This window comes from Odontomachus brunneus, unplaced genomic scaffold (genome assembly GCF_010583005.1).
Source record: "Odontomachus brunneus isolate Ranch 3 - 2012 unplaced genomic scaffold, Obru_v1 Obru_scaffold_067, whole genome shotgun sequence".
Classification (NCBI taxonomy): domain Eukaryota; kingdom Metazoa; phylum Arthropoda; class Insecta; order Hymenoptera; family Formicidae; genus Odontomachus; species Odontomachus brunneus.
In genome coordinates, this window is record NW_022639517.1 from 926,567 (window position 1) to 943,360 (window position 16,794).

The 16,794-nt window shown below is 29.7% G+C and overlaps 1 protein-coding gene across 10 annotated transcripts in view; it reads right to left on the bottom strand.

Annotated features, from left to right (window-relative positions):
• LOC116846693 (ecdysone receptor) overlaps positions 1-15,601 on the bottom strand; it is a 538,347-nt gene extending 522,746 nt beyond the window's left edge. The window contains exons 1-2 of one of the 10 annotated variants that reach the window (XM_032820872.1): positions 15,089-15,209; positions 14,090-14,209 (exon numbers count right to left, since the gene is read on the bottom strand). The gene's annotated coding sequence lies outside the window, so the exon portion shown is untranslated. Of the gene's footprint in view, positions 1-14,089 lie in introns of all 10 variants that reach the window. The other 9 variants (XM_032820875.1, XM_032820873.1, XM_032820870.1 and 6 more) reach the window with 9 other exon arrangements.
• Positions 15,602-16,794: the final 1,193 nt, after the last annotated feature.

Genomic DNA, 16,794 nt, shown 5'->3' on the forward strand with positions numbered 1-16,794 from the left:
ATTTAAACTTTAATGTAGAGTGTATTGAAATTAATGATAAATTAAATAAGACTCATAGTTTTTCTGTTTTGTTTTATTTTATTAAATGTTCGAACTGTTGACCATTAACATCTAAACACTTATTAATTCTTTTTACAAAATTTTGCCTAACTCTAAACAACATTTCTAGGGTCACCTTAGTGCATGCTGTACGTATCCTTCGTTTTAAGTCTTCTTTCATCGTAAGTGGTTGATATATGACTTCCTCTTTGATATACCCTCATAAAAAATAGTCCAAAGGTGTAAGATCAGGTGAATTTTGTATCAATGGAGTTCATCATAAATGAAGTGGCTAAAAGTCTAAATGTTTATAACTTTTGATAGGAACATTTTTCAAAGAAATTCAGACAAAGTTTACTTGTTTTTTCCGGTAGAATCCAAATATGTAACATTGTATAGGGAGTCCCATTTGAAACTTTGAAGTTACCCTCCGTCCCTCTTCAAGGGGGTACGGAAGTACCTTGATTTTTGTTTACGTAGTTAGAAAGGCCCCTCGAATATATGAAACTTTCTCATGAACAACTTTTTGATAGGACAAATATGTTTAGAGTTATTAGCTTGTAACACTTTACGTGGGCCACCCTGTATAATTCTAACAATATTAAAGTAATACTTCATAAACATTATGAAAATATCATAATATGATTATGTGTACGTGCACGCACGTGTGTCTAAGAAATAAAATCAATTGCCGTAAAAAATATAGAAAAACTTTAAAAAAAGTTCGTTGAATTTTGCAAATACATGCACTAGATTGCAGATGATGCACAAGATTGGATAAAAATTAATATCATTAATCGATTTCTCTCGTTATACTACATAGAGTCAGTTGCAGGACAATGTAGATACATTCAAGTTGGGAGCTTACTAAACTGTTAAAATTGCGATACCGATAAACCTACGCAGTAAAAATATAATAAATAATATAATCAATAATAAATAATAAAAAAATAACAATGTAATTACTGTGAAAGCCTGTCGACAATAACTCTCTATTTTGACAGTTTGATAAGATCACAATTTCATTGTGTCTAAATTATTTTGCAACAAGGGAAACACCAGGTAACTGCTCCGGGTATTTTGATGCGCTTTTTACAAGCTGTTCTTGGGCGAAAAAAATGATACGTGTCCGGCCGTTTCAGCCAGTGAGCCATAGTTTCGAAGAAATTGATTTTTAAAAATGACTCTAGTCGGCCGCGGCACACTTGATACGTTCGATCGTCACTATTGAACAGCAGCAGCGGTAACGCAGTAGGTAATACGTTGGCATCGTACGCAGTAGGTTGCGTGTTCAAATCTCATTTCGTGCATTTTTTCATTAAAAATGTTTTATCTGTAAATATTTATATTATCGTAGATATACACAAAAAAAAGATCATTTAATTATATTAATATATTTTTCTTATAAATAAAATTTAAAAATTTTTAAATAATTATTGTAACAATTTGAAAAATCTGAATAAAGAAATATTATTATCTTTATAAATTTCATTTTAATTTATTGTTATTAAATTTTATTTCTTTTTTATTGTGATTACTTGTTTAAGTAATAAGTTGTTATAATTTTTTTCAACATTTTTGTATTTCTCTAATAATTTTACTTATTATTTAATAATATATTACTAACATTAATAATATATTTAATTTATAAATATATAGCCAAATATATTAATACACACATATATTAATAAAAGCCACATATATTAATAAAAGTAAAAACTGAAATGATTAATCATTCGCACTTAGCGTAAATTTCTTGATATCATTACTCTTATGGAGAGTATAAAATTGTCTTGTATTTTTCAATAGAGTATTCGCGAGAGTATAATTGATCTGAATAAGATTGTTTTAATAATATTACTTTAAATATCTTTTAGCTGAACTTTTGTTGTAATTTATTTATAACTATTTTTTTTGTAAAGACAAATAATGTTAAGGCGCGTGCACTTGGTTTCCTTCTTTTACTTTTTTTTGAAAAAGTAATTTTGTTTTTATATCACATCCTTTTTTACAAAATAACATTAAACACTGAAAATGAGTTTCTTTGTTAATAACTTTATACGTTGAACTTGGACATTGTAAATATTTAGATGTATATAAAAAGCAGGTGTTTTAAATTTTATTTCAGAATAATTCATTTTTATATAAAAATATGTCTCTGACTCTCTGTCTATCCGTCTGTCTTACTCTCTCCCTCTTTCTCTCTCTTATTATTTATTTTTTATATATTAATTTATTTACTTAATATTTTATTATTTTTATTCTGACATCTATATAGCCATTATAATTTAATGAATTACGAGTCGGTAAATCGATAATCGTAATCGTAATATATATCTGCTTTTTTTTTCACCTTTTTATTTATACCATATTTATTTTTTTTTACTGTTTTTCTTCTAATAGTTTAATATTTACTGCATTTAACTATCTTTTCTGCTTCTCCCCTCACGCACACGCACACACGCGCGCGCGCACACACCACGCGCACACATACACGGGCACACACACACACACGCACACACGCACACACACACGCACACAAAATTTATTTATTTATTATCTATCCTTTTATTTATTCATTCTCTTATTCACTGATATATTCCTCTTGTCTTTCCATCTCACTCTTTTATGGTTTTTACTATAAGTATCGTCTTAACATTTATCTTAATTTTTTCTATCTCCTCTTTATTTCTTCTCGCACATTCTCTTCTTTCTCTCTTTCCTTTCTTCTCCTTTTCTTTTCCTTCCTCTTTTATCTCCTTATTATTTAATTTAGCTATAAAAAATAAAGACGTCACAAAGTTCAAGTTTTACATCGTTATATATTTTTATGCATTCGCTGATACTTATCTGATATTATCCTTGTTAATTCCATAGCTTTTCTTCAAAATTATCATAATAAATTCACTTCGCAACTTTTAAAACTACTATCATAGTTAAAACAGTTTAAATAAATCAACAGCTTTTTTACAGTAATTATAAAGAACTATAATTTTCGTACGGTATGCTCGAATTGAAATTTAGGTTCAGTCTACATTCAGCTTGCAAATACCGTTATTGGATTCACACAAATTTAATGATTGAAATGACCCAAAACAATTAATTAATATTTGATGTAAAAAATTTTAACAACTGAAGTTCATAAACACTTCACACGTTTGCGTCCTTCTGTAATCCTGAGTTGTTTTTTACCGCAATCATCTTCTCTTCAAACATACTCGAATGTTGCTTAACTTAAAAAATCGAACGGTAATCCCAACGATCTAACAATATTTTTGTAATTTACGCTTATAGAATGTATGCTTATAATATTCGTAAAGCATTGTAATGACATATTTATTGACAAACATTGGAAATAAAGTAACAATAGTCAATATGCAACAAATACTGATATAATGTAGGAATATATTGTATATGAATAATACTGTAAACCAACAGGAATTTCTAAAAATTGTCATTTTACAGTAACACTTTACAGCTGTAAGACGCTAACAATTATTGCTAGCTAGTAGTAACTGTGATCGGAAATTCACAAAAGTAATTGTAAGCAACTGTTAAGTATCAAGTAACACGGTAGTGTCGAGAAACCAAGTGCGAAGCAACTGCGGCCTACCGCAGTGATGGGCTGCACAGGACAAAATCTCACAGGCTCGAGTTTGCGCATGCGTCAGCTACATCATGCGCCAATGGTAGCTGCAGGACGTAGCTGATACATGCGTATAAACTTAAGCCTGCAAGATTTTATCTCGTACATCACTGGCCTACCGTGTATAATTATGCGACGGCTTTAGTTGAATGTAGGCTAAATTCTCGTTTCGGGTATAACGGCTGAATTGACGAAATTCTGGAGGGACTTAATCGATTCCTTGGGTTTACATTACATCATAAAACTGTCTTTACTTTTCCTCTACGTGCTCCAGAAGCTGAGCTTTCTTAGCTCAAAGTCTGAAATCGTGAATTTATGCGTAAGAAACGTCTCCTCATCACAAAAATGTCCGTTGACTATATTCTCCGTTAGATGGCGGAATGACACAGAAGGAGGATTAGATGGCGGCGGGACGCCGTGTGTTCGGGACCTGCGTATCTTTTTGTTCCGGAGAGAGAAAAATATCGACAGCGCGGTTTGCTAGACCGGGACTCGAACCCGGATCTTTCGCTTGCCAGGTGACTGCTCTAAACTACTGAGCTACCTGACGCTCCTCGCTCACGACACTCCCCTCTCCCTAGATAACGCTCAAACATGCTAGTGACCCTCAAACAGAGACTGGCCATTGACCTCAAAAATGGCGGCGATGAATATGTATGTGCTGGGGAGTGAGTGCGTGATTTATTAAATGTGTGCGTGTGTATCGATCTGGGGCTCAATTCTTGACAGTATGCGAATGAAATACGCATGCAAAAATGCATAGTTCACGTTACGTATACTGTAGATTTTCGTATACGTATCTCATTCGCACACCGTCAAGAATCAGGCCTCTGCAACATCAATTGTATGACATGCAAATAATATGATATTTTATCATTTTAATCACGAAATTTAACATCACATAACGTAAAATGAACAATTAACAACTATTACATTTGCACACATTTATATACCTTTAAATAAAACTTATAACAACAATACAAGTAATCTCTATTTATTAAAATTACCGAATACATATATATGTATATATATTTTTTTTTTAACTAATTATTTATTATATTATCTGAACAATAATATCTCAGGACTAGTTATTTTTTTATTTCTTTCGACGTGTGATTATTATTGACCATATGTAATATTTTCAAGAACTTACATTATACATTTTAAAGGATATAAATGTATATATCTTTATTTATCATCATTATTTGGGCGATAAACTATACATTTGCAGAGTGCGACAATATCACAATTCATATTTTATGCCCGTTCACGCTTGGTGAGCACAGCTCCGTATTGATGCCGCCATTTTTCGGGCCATCATTCCGTACAAGAGAGAGAGAGAGAGAGAGAGAGAGAGAGAGTCAACAAAAAAAAGAGAAAGACAGAGACAAAGACGGAGAAATAGACACATTTTTTATAAAAATAAATTATTTTGAAATAAAATTTAAAGAACCTGCTTTTTATATACACCTAAATATTTACAATATCCAAGTTCAACGTATAAAGTTATTAACAAAGAAACTCGTTTTCAGTGTTTAATATTATTTTGTAAAAAAAGATGTGATATAAAAACAAAATTACTTTTAAAAAAAAAATAAAAAAAAGAAGCCAAGTGCAGGCGCTTTAGCATTATTTGTCTTTACAAAAAAATTGTGATAAATAAATTACAACAAGAGCTCAGCTAAATGATATTTTAAAAAATATTAAAACAACCTTATTCAGATCAATTGTACTCTCGCCAATATTCTATGGAAAAATACAAGACAATTTTATACTCTCTATAAAAGTAATGATATCAAGAGGTTTACGCCAAATACGAATGATTAATCATTTCAGTTTTCACTTTTATAAACATATATGGTTTTTGGCTATATATTTATAAATTAAATATATTATTAATATATTTAATTTATAAATATATCATATAGACAAAACCATATATTTTTATAAAAACAAAAACTGAAATGATTAATTCTTTTGTGAGAAATTCTCAATCTTTAAAAAATCCATATTTTTTTATAAATATTTCTAAAGTATACATTTCACATGTACAGTGTGAAGAAACTACACCATATTTACGAAACTTCTTTTTATAATTTTAAATTTAAGCACAAAAAATTGGACCCCCCTGTCGCGGTGCGGGGATCTGGGGGGCGTAATCTCCCAGTCACACCGTCGGACCAAAAATCACTTTTTGATGCATACTGTGTCCAAAGTAAGTTCCATTTCTAAAACTTCTTTTGTAAATAACTTTCTAACAAACAACGAGTGACACCTAAAACTTCTCATATGTTACTCGTATTCAAAAAGGTGAGTTGTATAATATAGTTGTGAATAGGAAAGTCATTGCTGGAGGGTAAGTTAAAGTGCATATTTACCGGGATCAAAAATAACACACGACAAAATAACCTGTTAGACTTCGGATTTTCCCTTAAAATCGTGTTTAAAAGAACGGTTAAAGATCCAAAATTTTCCGTATAAATTAAAAGAAAGAATTTTAGAAATAATTGATAAAAATTTTAGAAATAATTGATAAAAACATTGAGGATACCACGCCAATACCACCCACATCAACACCAAGGCAGGACAGATTGGCTGTCCGAGAAAAGAGGATAAGAGATATGGAATTAAATGCACAATGTATAATAAATTTATTTGCAATAATTATCGCAATGTTATTTGTAACCGCTGCAAACAAAAACTTCTCTACTTTACATCTAATATTCAACAATAAAAAACATTTAATTGCATTTGTTTGACTTTTTTAATTTCTAAAATAAATAATATATATATATAAATAATATATATATATATATATATATATATATATATATATATATATTTACACATACCAGAGTGAAATTAGACCCATGATAGTATTAACGTGATTTTTAATGTGATTAACGTGATTAATGTGATTAATGTGATAATAGCTTTTAAGGATTAAGGGAAAAGCGCCAGAGACAAAAAATATTAAATATAAAAAAAAAGATATTTATTATATCATAAAGATTTTCTATTAATCCTAAACATAAGATATTTAGTATGAAAGAAATTGGTTATTTACAACAAAAAGTATTGTTTTAAAGTAAACAATAATTTCTTAATTTAAAAAACAAGATCGTTTCTTTTAATAAATAATTTATATTTATTCAAAGAAAACATTTCTTCTTTTAAATATGTAATTTATTAAATGTAAAAAATATTTACCACCACACACACACAGGTAATATATTCTTTCATTCTTTTGAATTAGAGTCCTGTTTATTACTTCTTTATTACTTCTTTTTTATTGTGTCATTCTTAAGATATCACGACTCCTTTGTTTTTCTATTTGGTTTTTCCTTACCGCCATTTATCAAATTCTGTTTTAGTTCAAAACTCCTAATTCACACAATTCCTAATTCCTAATTCATATCCCTATAGAATAAGAATCTTGTGTTTTTTCGTTTTGTTTCAGATCATTATAAACGGCTATATCATACACGCCAACAGAATGTTGTGCCGCATTCTATAATTCAACTAATATATGAGTTTCAATTATAAAAAAAGATTATGTAACTTCCTCAAAACATAATAAAAACATACTGTAACGTTAAAAAATGTGTCTCATAATTCTTTATAAAAAAAAAATCCAAAGGAACTTCTTTAATTTATGTCTAAAAATTGGCCAAAGTTAAACAAATTAGAATCTCCAGAATAGTTCGTTTGTACCTTGTTTGAATTTGTCTGTATCTTCCATTTTGTTTATATCCCACGAGTTAAAAATATACGAGGTATTAAACAATAATCGGCATACACATATATACACTCGCACATATACAACAGCATAACCACGAGATGTTATAAATGTCTTAATACATTTCGAAAAAACATTGTTTGCAACTTTTTGTGCTCCCAATCAATTTTAAAATTGTTCTAAAAATTAATATTAACGTGTTTGTGTGTGAGTGTGTGTATGTATGTTTGTGTGTGTGAAAATTCTATATTAAATTTAACCATAATAGAACATAAAAAAACAGAACTATAATAATAATAATAGAAAAAAGTAAAACTCTAAGACAATATTTAAACTAAGGCAATAAAAACCAAACACAAGACACTGATATATGATAAATATAGAAATAATTTTCAAAGAAAGACCTTAAATGTTGAAAAACATTAATTTATATTCAGTTGCATTTAGTGAATAGTATATTTTTGGGAACGTTATCTAAACAAAGGGGGCAGAATTTTTTACATTAATGCTTTTATCTAATAACTTATAACACAGATTCTAATTTTGTAATTAACATCACATACGACTTGAAGACAGCTGATTTATTTGTTAATAATCTGCATGTCAACTAATTTTCCAATACTTTCTAAAAAAAAGAGGAACTTTCGTCATCTCTTTGTCATTTCTAACGACGCGTTTCTAGTATTATATAAAACTATTATAGTTTTTACTAAAAAGGCCAAAACAAGGCAGATACATAAAATAACATTAATAAAATAAAGTTAAGTAAAGAATAAGTAAAGTAAATAATATTAATAAAATTTTAGTATATAATAAGTGAAATAATTTTAATAAGTAAATAAATTTTAATAAGTAAAATATTAATAAGTAAAAATAAATTTTTATGTATGTAACGATATACTAATATTATGCGTTTGGCTCATTTTACACTATGTTTATAATTTTACACTTTGTCTATAATTGTATATCGAGTAAACCTGTATCATGTGACCTGTATATGTATAACGGTTTTAATATATTCTAACGCATTTCTTGATTTTTCTCGTATCAGAAAATTCTAACACGAGATCTTCTCTCAGTCAATGTTATTTACACTTCATATCTAATCAGATTTCTTTGAATGTACTGCTGGCAATAATGCTAATGACAGTAGATTGCAACGTAGTGGTGGTAGTTGTGGTGATGATGTGGTGGTGGTTGTGGTGGTAGTGGTGATGGTACTTGTAGTAATGGTATGATGGTAGTTGTGGTAGTGATTGTGGTGGTTATTATGATAGTGCTTGTAGTAGTGGTCGTGGTGGTTGTGATAATAGTGGTTGGTAATAGTGGTAATAATAGAGACGATGATATTGGTAATGAAATGAATATGATGTTTTTGTTTTGGTCAATAGTGTCAAGAGAAAGCATCGGGTTTGCATGCACAATAGACGGCTATTATGATCATTAGTAAAAACATGCGCTGCAGCGGAGTTGTTATACGTAGCATAACGTAAAGGTACAAAAAAAATGAACAAATATAGGATATGAGCACAAATATAGAATATAAGAATGATGAATCAACATATTACAATAATTACCTTATTTAAATTCAAGTATCATCTTAGTAATAAAAATATTCAAAACTTGAAAACCAATTATTGTTATTTATAAAACATAACACTAATTTTAATGCCAAGGAAGTCTACAGATAAATATTTATTTGGATTTGAATTGTAAAATCTCTCTCTCTCACACATACATGCGCGCACGCACACACACATATAATTTGTATGTATATATATATATATATATATATATATATATACATATATATATATACACACATATATATATATACATATATAATAAGTTAGATATTTCATACTGTTAAACGTATACTGTTTTTTATCTTGATAGCGATATGATGAGTAAATAATTGGATCGTGATCATACGCACACACACACACACACACACACACACACACACGTACGAACGTACACACGTATCACCTGCGCAAAAACGCACATACAATTGTAAATATCGAGTTTAAGCGGGTATGCGGTCACTCGCTCCGTTCTTGCAGTCAATGTGTGTGTATCTGGGCTAAAAATGATACGTTGCAAAGAGAATGACGTCATACCGAGTCAATTCTTCTGTCGACAATCAGTGTGGCGTGTGCATAGTGCGACGTCTAGTGCACGTTATGTTTACATTAAATAAATGTACCAAATTTGTAATAAATTCATTTTTTCAAAGCATAATTCATCAAACTACTACCTTCATATAAAATTCTGCATACTTATATCTATATATCGATATAAAATTTTATATCGCATATAATTTTAAGTACTGATTTTGTAGTTTTTAATTCATATATATAATTATTTTATTTATATAAATATTTTTTATAATAATTATCTATTTTTATGAGACATCCATTTGTCCTTATAGAAAATATTGTAACATAAAATCGTGTTGATAAAGTCTCGTTATTGAATTATTCTAATGATATTGAAGATATTAAAGGTATAATTGAATAAAGATTAGTTATGATAAGGAAGCTGAAGAAATTTGAAAAAATTTATTTTATATTAAGGTTAAACATTATCTTAGTAAGCAATTTTTATATTTATTACTGCACATACATGTCAGCAGCGGTTTTCAATTTTGAAGTGTTGTAACTTTATTCGATAAAAAGTGTGCAAACCGATTTGCAACCAATTATACATATAGATTAGGTTAAACTAAATACAAAAACCCTTTTATTTTGTCAATAACCACTTATATTTTTTAATTATTTATTAAACGAGTTAAGTGTGCGTGCGTGCGTGCGTGCGTGCGTGCGTGCGTGCGTGCGTGCGTGCGTGTGTGTGTGTATGTATGTGTTCGATTAACAAATAATTTTCGCGCACGATCGTTATCTACGAATAATCTACGTAGTCATTTACAAAATAATTTGGAAATTTTGTGTTCAGTTTGACCTAATATATCTACATATGAGTATTGTCGTGTATTGCGTCAAACACTTTGAATAAAATTACATAAACATTTTTTTAATTTCTTTGTTGGTGAAAATTTATTAAAAAAAATTCATTTAACATTATTTCGAGTATTTTTACCAAAATTTATTGCAATACAGCGTAGATTGTTCTCAGAAGTTTATCTATCTTTGTAACGATATAAGTTGTAATTTTTCTGTCATTAAAGTAAAGCAAAAGTTCAAGAGTTATATCTTAAGGGCAATTTCATAAATGTTGTTTCGTTTTGTCTCAAATCAATAGTTTTTTTAAATATAATTTTTTATATATATATTGCTTTTAGAGCAAATATAAAATCGTAGGATTCGATGTTATATTTTATTACACTTTTTTTATATCTTATAATATCCTATATAAATAAGAAGGCTAAATATGTCATATATATTTATTATGATTGTCATTATTTTAAAGTAACTAAAATTGTTTACACCGAAATAATCTAGTGTCTTAAATGTTGACGCATCAATGTTGTCGAACGGTATTGTGTTTTTAGCTCATATCGATAACACGCGATAAGGAGGCGCGGCCACTGAATCGTTCAAAACGTGCAATTCTTTGGAAAGCGATAAGAGCTTATGCATTATCGCTGTGCACATTCACTCTGTTCTTTCAATGTCGACAGCACATCACGAAAATCCAACGGAAATAAGAAATAAATTATGATGATCGAGTGGGGGGGATTACTATATATTTAAATTAATAAATTAATCAGTTCATAAAACTCGAAAACAGGGGCTAACGTTACATAATGGAAAAAATCGTTTAATAGTATTATTAAAATAATTATGTAAGTAGTACAATTGCACATTATAAATATATTGATACACATAAACAAATTAGGTAAATAATCTTTTTTATTATGATTTCCTTTATAAAAGTATTAAGATAAAAGAATATTATATGAAAACATATGAATAAATGTTATATGAAGAATGGACATTTCACATAAAATATTTACTGTTTTATGTTATATCTCTCTCACACATAATATACACATTATACGTACCTAAGTACATGCACACATACGCTTACACAAGATACCCCACCACTACTATGATATTCGTTTTTATATGGTAGATTACTGACAAGGAAACCGTCGGAAATATCTCTCATCGCGAATTTGATGGATTTCATTGTAGAACAGCAAGAAAAAGACTAATATTTTTTATGCGCTTATTTGCACGTTAAGGGTTATTGAAATAATCTCTCGACAATAGCATATTATATAATATTTAACTTCTAATAAATATAATCGAATATATGTTAACATTTTCATCAAAGAAGAGCACATATAAAATATTGCAATCTGGAAAAAGTAATATGCTAGAATTATATTCTCTAATTGCTCTAAAATAGAGCAAGTAGTAATTAAAAAATATTCAGTGTTTTTGGAAATATAGCAATGATATAACATATGCGCATTAAAGTAAAAAATTTAAAATAACATTCATTGTGATACCAACATAACGCGCGCACGAATTGATTTTTCTCTGATATCTATATAAAACTATTGTTCTACAAGCAGAAAAATTATAAGAAATCTATGTATAACAAAGGCTTTTTTCTCTAATAACGAAAAATATATTTAAAAAATTATTTTTCACATAAATTTAATATTAAAATAATACCTAAATAAATGGCGTTCTCGAAATATTTACGATCTGAATTTATTATTCGTACTTTAATACAAAAAATAGTAAAATACTAAAATTGTAAAATCTTGGAGAGAAAGCATCTATTATATATAATCATTTTATCAATATTTTTAATCACTATTCACGAAAAAGATTACAAGACTTCCTAAATTTCTTTTTAATTTGTTTTAAAATTTTGTGCATTTATTTTCAAATCACCTTTTTTAAAAAGTTCTTAGAATGGAAAACATTATAATATGTTTGTTTTTATTTAATTCTACATTTTTGTGTACTTTGTTATTATTTATACAACTTCAAAAACGTTTTTGATATTTTATTAAAAAATTAGTATTCTTTAAATATTTTAATTAAAACTTTAAATATTTTAATTAAAATTATGCATTGATAAAAACAATTAATTTTTATTTATATAATTTTTACTCATACTGTTACAAATAACTGAAATATAACGACTATTACGATGAGCACACTGTATAATGTTACAACAATCAATTGCATTTTTAATTAATATTTGACATTGAATATCTTTCTATCCGGAATTAATTTTTTTAATTATCTTATTATTAGTCAATTAACATTATTTCGATGAAAGACACATTAAATGAATTCGTAGATTTTTGTTTGTATCAATAAACAAACAATTCGAAACTTAATAATTGCGCACGCAATCATGTTATATATCTACTATATTAGGAGTACTTCTTAATCCATTAATTATATAGCGTCTCATGAAATCTCATTAAAAACTAAGTCGAAAAGTACTGAGTCACTTTTTTTCACAATTTTTAATAATATTTAACAATATTTAATCAAACATTTTTAACAATACTATCAATATTTAATAAGACAATATTTAGTAAAACAATAATTATTAAACAAAATGTAGCAAATCATCATTGTCTTTTATAAAACATACAAACATACGTTCATAAGTTGCGCATCTAGTAATATACATATCAACATAGGGACAGAGTGCTCTAACATGGGCGTTAATTAAAAAACTCTTTGTAAAAATTAATTATTGCATAACATATATATTTTCTGTTAATAATTCTATTAAAAATTTTTTATTTATAAATATATATACAAACAGATTTAAAAACATGGATATATAAAGCACATGTTAGGATTTACGATTTTATAAGAAAATATATGTTTAAATGATTAGTTTTTTTTTTAACATTGAAAATGTTAGACAATTATTATTTATACTTTACATAATTATATAATGATATTTTGTATGTTATACGATATTGGCATAAAAATAAATCTATTAGTATAAATGGGATAATATAACTTTAATATAAAATCAGTTGCAATTTTATATAGTAAAAAAATAGATTACTTCCAACACACACACACACACAATGTTATATATATGTTCTACATATTATAATACGTTTATTTATGAATAATTGTTGATCACTTTGGATAATTCGAACAATATGCCAATAACCACTATTATTACAATTATTATTAATATATTATTAAAAATAAGATTTCATATTATATAATTATTATTATATATTATATATTTTAAAAAAATAGGTGTTTTATGTATTTCGAGTGTCAACGAGATACATACTACATACATGCGATCGGAAAGTTCTCGTCGCGCTGCATGTCCTCGCTCGAAGGTCGCACCGAGCGAGTGAATAGCGAATGAGTGAGAAAGAAATATAGAAAGAACGGGAAGGATATATAGGTGGGAGGAAAAAGGGAGAGAGAGGGTGGTTGAAAGAGATGCAGAGAGGGGAAGCAGGGATGGGGACAGTTGGAGTGAGGAGGGAAGTAGGACACACAAGAAGAGAGAGAAACAGAGAAAAAAGGTTAAATTAAATATGCCACATAAATGAGATTAAAATTAGGATAAATGTCACTTCATGTTATTTATCCAAACAAGATATCAATATATTGTTTGGATGTGTCCCATAAGTATTGTTAACAACTAGAATGTGGAAAAGACAAAAATTAAAATATGTGTGTACTCACATTACAAGATACGTAATGTAAAAATCCTTATAGGATGTTGGTCCACTCAATCGGTCAGGTGGCACTTATATACACTTAAAACACATTCAACACGTCACTTTGCTTTTTTCTCCTGTTGCACTATATGTGTAGAAATAAATAAATAAATAAATAAATAAATAAATACAAACATACATACATATATGCAAGCAAGCAAGCAACAAACAACATACATACGACATACGCACACGCATACACACGCTCGCACACACGCATACATACATACATACATACATACATACATATGTACATACATACATACACATATACACACGCTCGCTGACGCACACTCCTCACTCACACTCGCTCTCACGCACGCTCTCACATACGCACGTACGTAAAAGAACAAAAGAAGAGGTGAAAATTTTAACGATTAATCCTGCACGCTTAATTTTTCTTGACAGAGAAACACAGAATAGTCCTGAATTCGAAAACAAGGTTACACTTAGCCTCGCCTCTCGCGACTGATTGCCGTGTCCTCGTTGCACTCTCTACTGTTCGTCACTGTCCGATACAGTTCGTCTCTCTCTCTCTTACTCCCTCAATCTCTCTCCTTTCTTGTCTCGCTTTATTCGTTAACCTCTCTATCTCTTTCGTTCGTTCTCTACTTCATACATATCTCTTTCGCACTCTACCTCTCCTCTTTCTTCTTTATAAGGAAGTTATAAATTTAGATAATCTTTATTTTGGCATCAAAAATATAGATTTCTATTTAACCGCTCCACAAAAGAGATACATATAATAGAGAGATAGAGGTAGATAGAGAAAGAGAGAGAGAGAAAGGAGAAAGAGGGAGAAGAAAGAGAAAATGGAGAGACGGAGGGAAGGACAGAGAGGGGAGAAAACGTACGAGACGTACGCATTTGACCGGAAACAAGAAGCAACGCTATACGAAAAGATTTTTTGTGGAAAACACGATACACACACATAGACACAGGCACGCACGCGCGCGCGTATAACCTTCGCTTTTACCACTGAGAATGCAAGCGCGCAACTGTGGTATTCGCGTATGTGCCGGTCGCGTGACTCGCGACTCCACCATTGGCCTCGGTAGTGGCGCTGCGGCGGTAGTATACGCTAACGGCAACAATATATGCCAAGTTTGATCGTATCGGGGTAAGAGAGAGTATACTATTACCTCCATCTATGTGCGGATAAGACAAGCATATTGTTGCATATCAAACATTGCATATTACCTGCATGTTAAAATGTGTTGACTATATTAACTACAAAAATTAGTTCACTTTCTCATTTTAAAATTATCCAAAGATACTAACGATATTAAAGATCGAAATACACGTATAACATAAAGTAAGATACATTAAACACTTCAAAACATTGGGTGCTTTCCAATTGCTTAACATCTTGACACATATGTAGAAATGTATAAAGTGTAACATTGTGCACGATTCAATTGAAACAGAGTGTATACGTATGTCGGGTAGGGTTAGGATTATTTTTCAATTGTGCTTATATTTTGGTATTTTTTAATAATAAATAATAAAATCTAAATATTAAAAAAGATATTATCCATTTCACGTCGCAAATGCCAGTCTTTTTTCAAGCCGCTACGTTTATTAACTTTAATTGTCACTAGAGAACACTAGTTTACACAGCCGACTAGCAGCCCTCGAGCTGAGTACAGATGTGTAGTGTTGTGTCGACGATTACGACAATTGTAATGAAACTTTTGTCGCCGTGTGCATGAAAGTGTCTAGGGATATTGCAAATAGAAAGCACCCTGTGTAAACTAGTGTTTTCTAGTGATAATTAAAGTTAATAAGCGTAGCAGCTTGAAAAGAGACTGTCATTTGCAACGTAAAGTGAATAATATCTTCTTTATTATTTAGATTTTATTATTTATTATTAAAAAATACCAAAATATAAGCATAGTTGAAAAATAATCCTAACCTTACACGATATAAATACATATTAGTATACCCTTTGTTCCAATTGAATCGTGCACAACGTTACACATTGTGTATTTTTATGTACATATGTGTCAAAATGTGTTAAGCAATTGGAAAGCGTCCAATGGGTGCTTTCCAGTTGCAACATCCCTAGACACTTTCATGCACACGGCGACACAAGTTGCATTCCAATTGTCGTAATCGTCGACACAACACTACACATCCGTGCTCAACTCGAGGGCTACTAGTCGGCTGTGTAACTAGTGTTTTCTAGTGACAATGAAAATTAATATGCATTGCGGCTTGAGAAAAAATTGGTATTTGCGACATGAAGTAGATAATATCTTTTTTTATTATTTAGATCTTATTATTTATTATTAAAAAATACTAAGGTATGGGCATATTGAAAAATAATCCTAACCCTTCCCGACATACATACACATTAGTACACACTTTGTTCCAATAGAGTCGTGCACAACGTTATACTTTGTGCATTTCTATGTACACGCACCGGCGTTAATGCCGTCCGAATATCCGTGTGACTCGCACACGATAACGCGTCACTCATCACTGCTGCGTGTAGGTGAGCTAAGAGCAGCACGGAGTGGCGGAGGGAGCTAGCGGTATACGATCGTCGGACGCTTGGAGAGGGAATAGTGGTGGGAGTCGCGGCGATCTTCCATCCTCTATCGCAAACGTAAGAACGAGAGAAATAGCATTATAAGACGTCTGGACAGAAATGCCGTCCTAAAATAC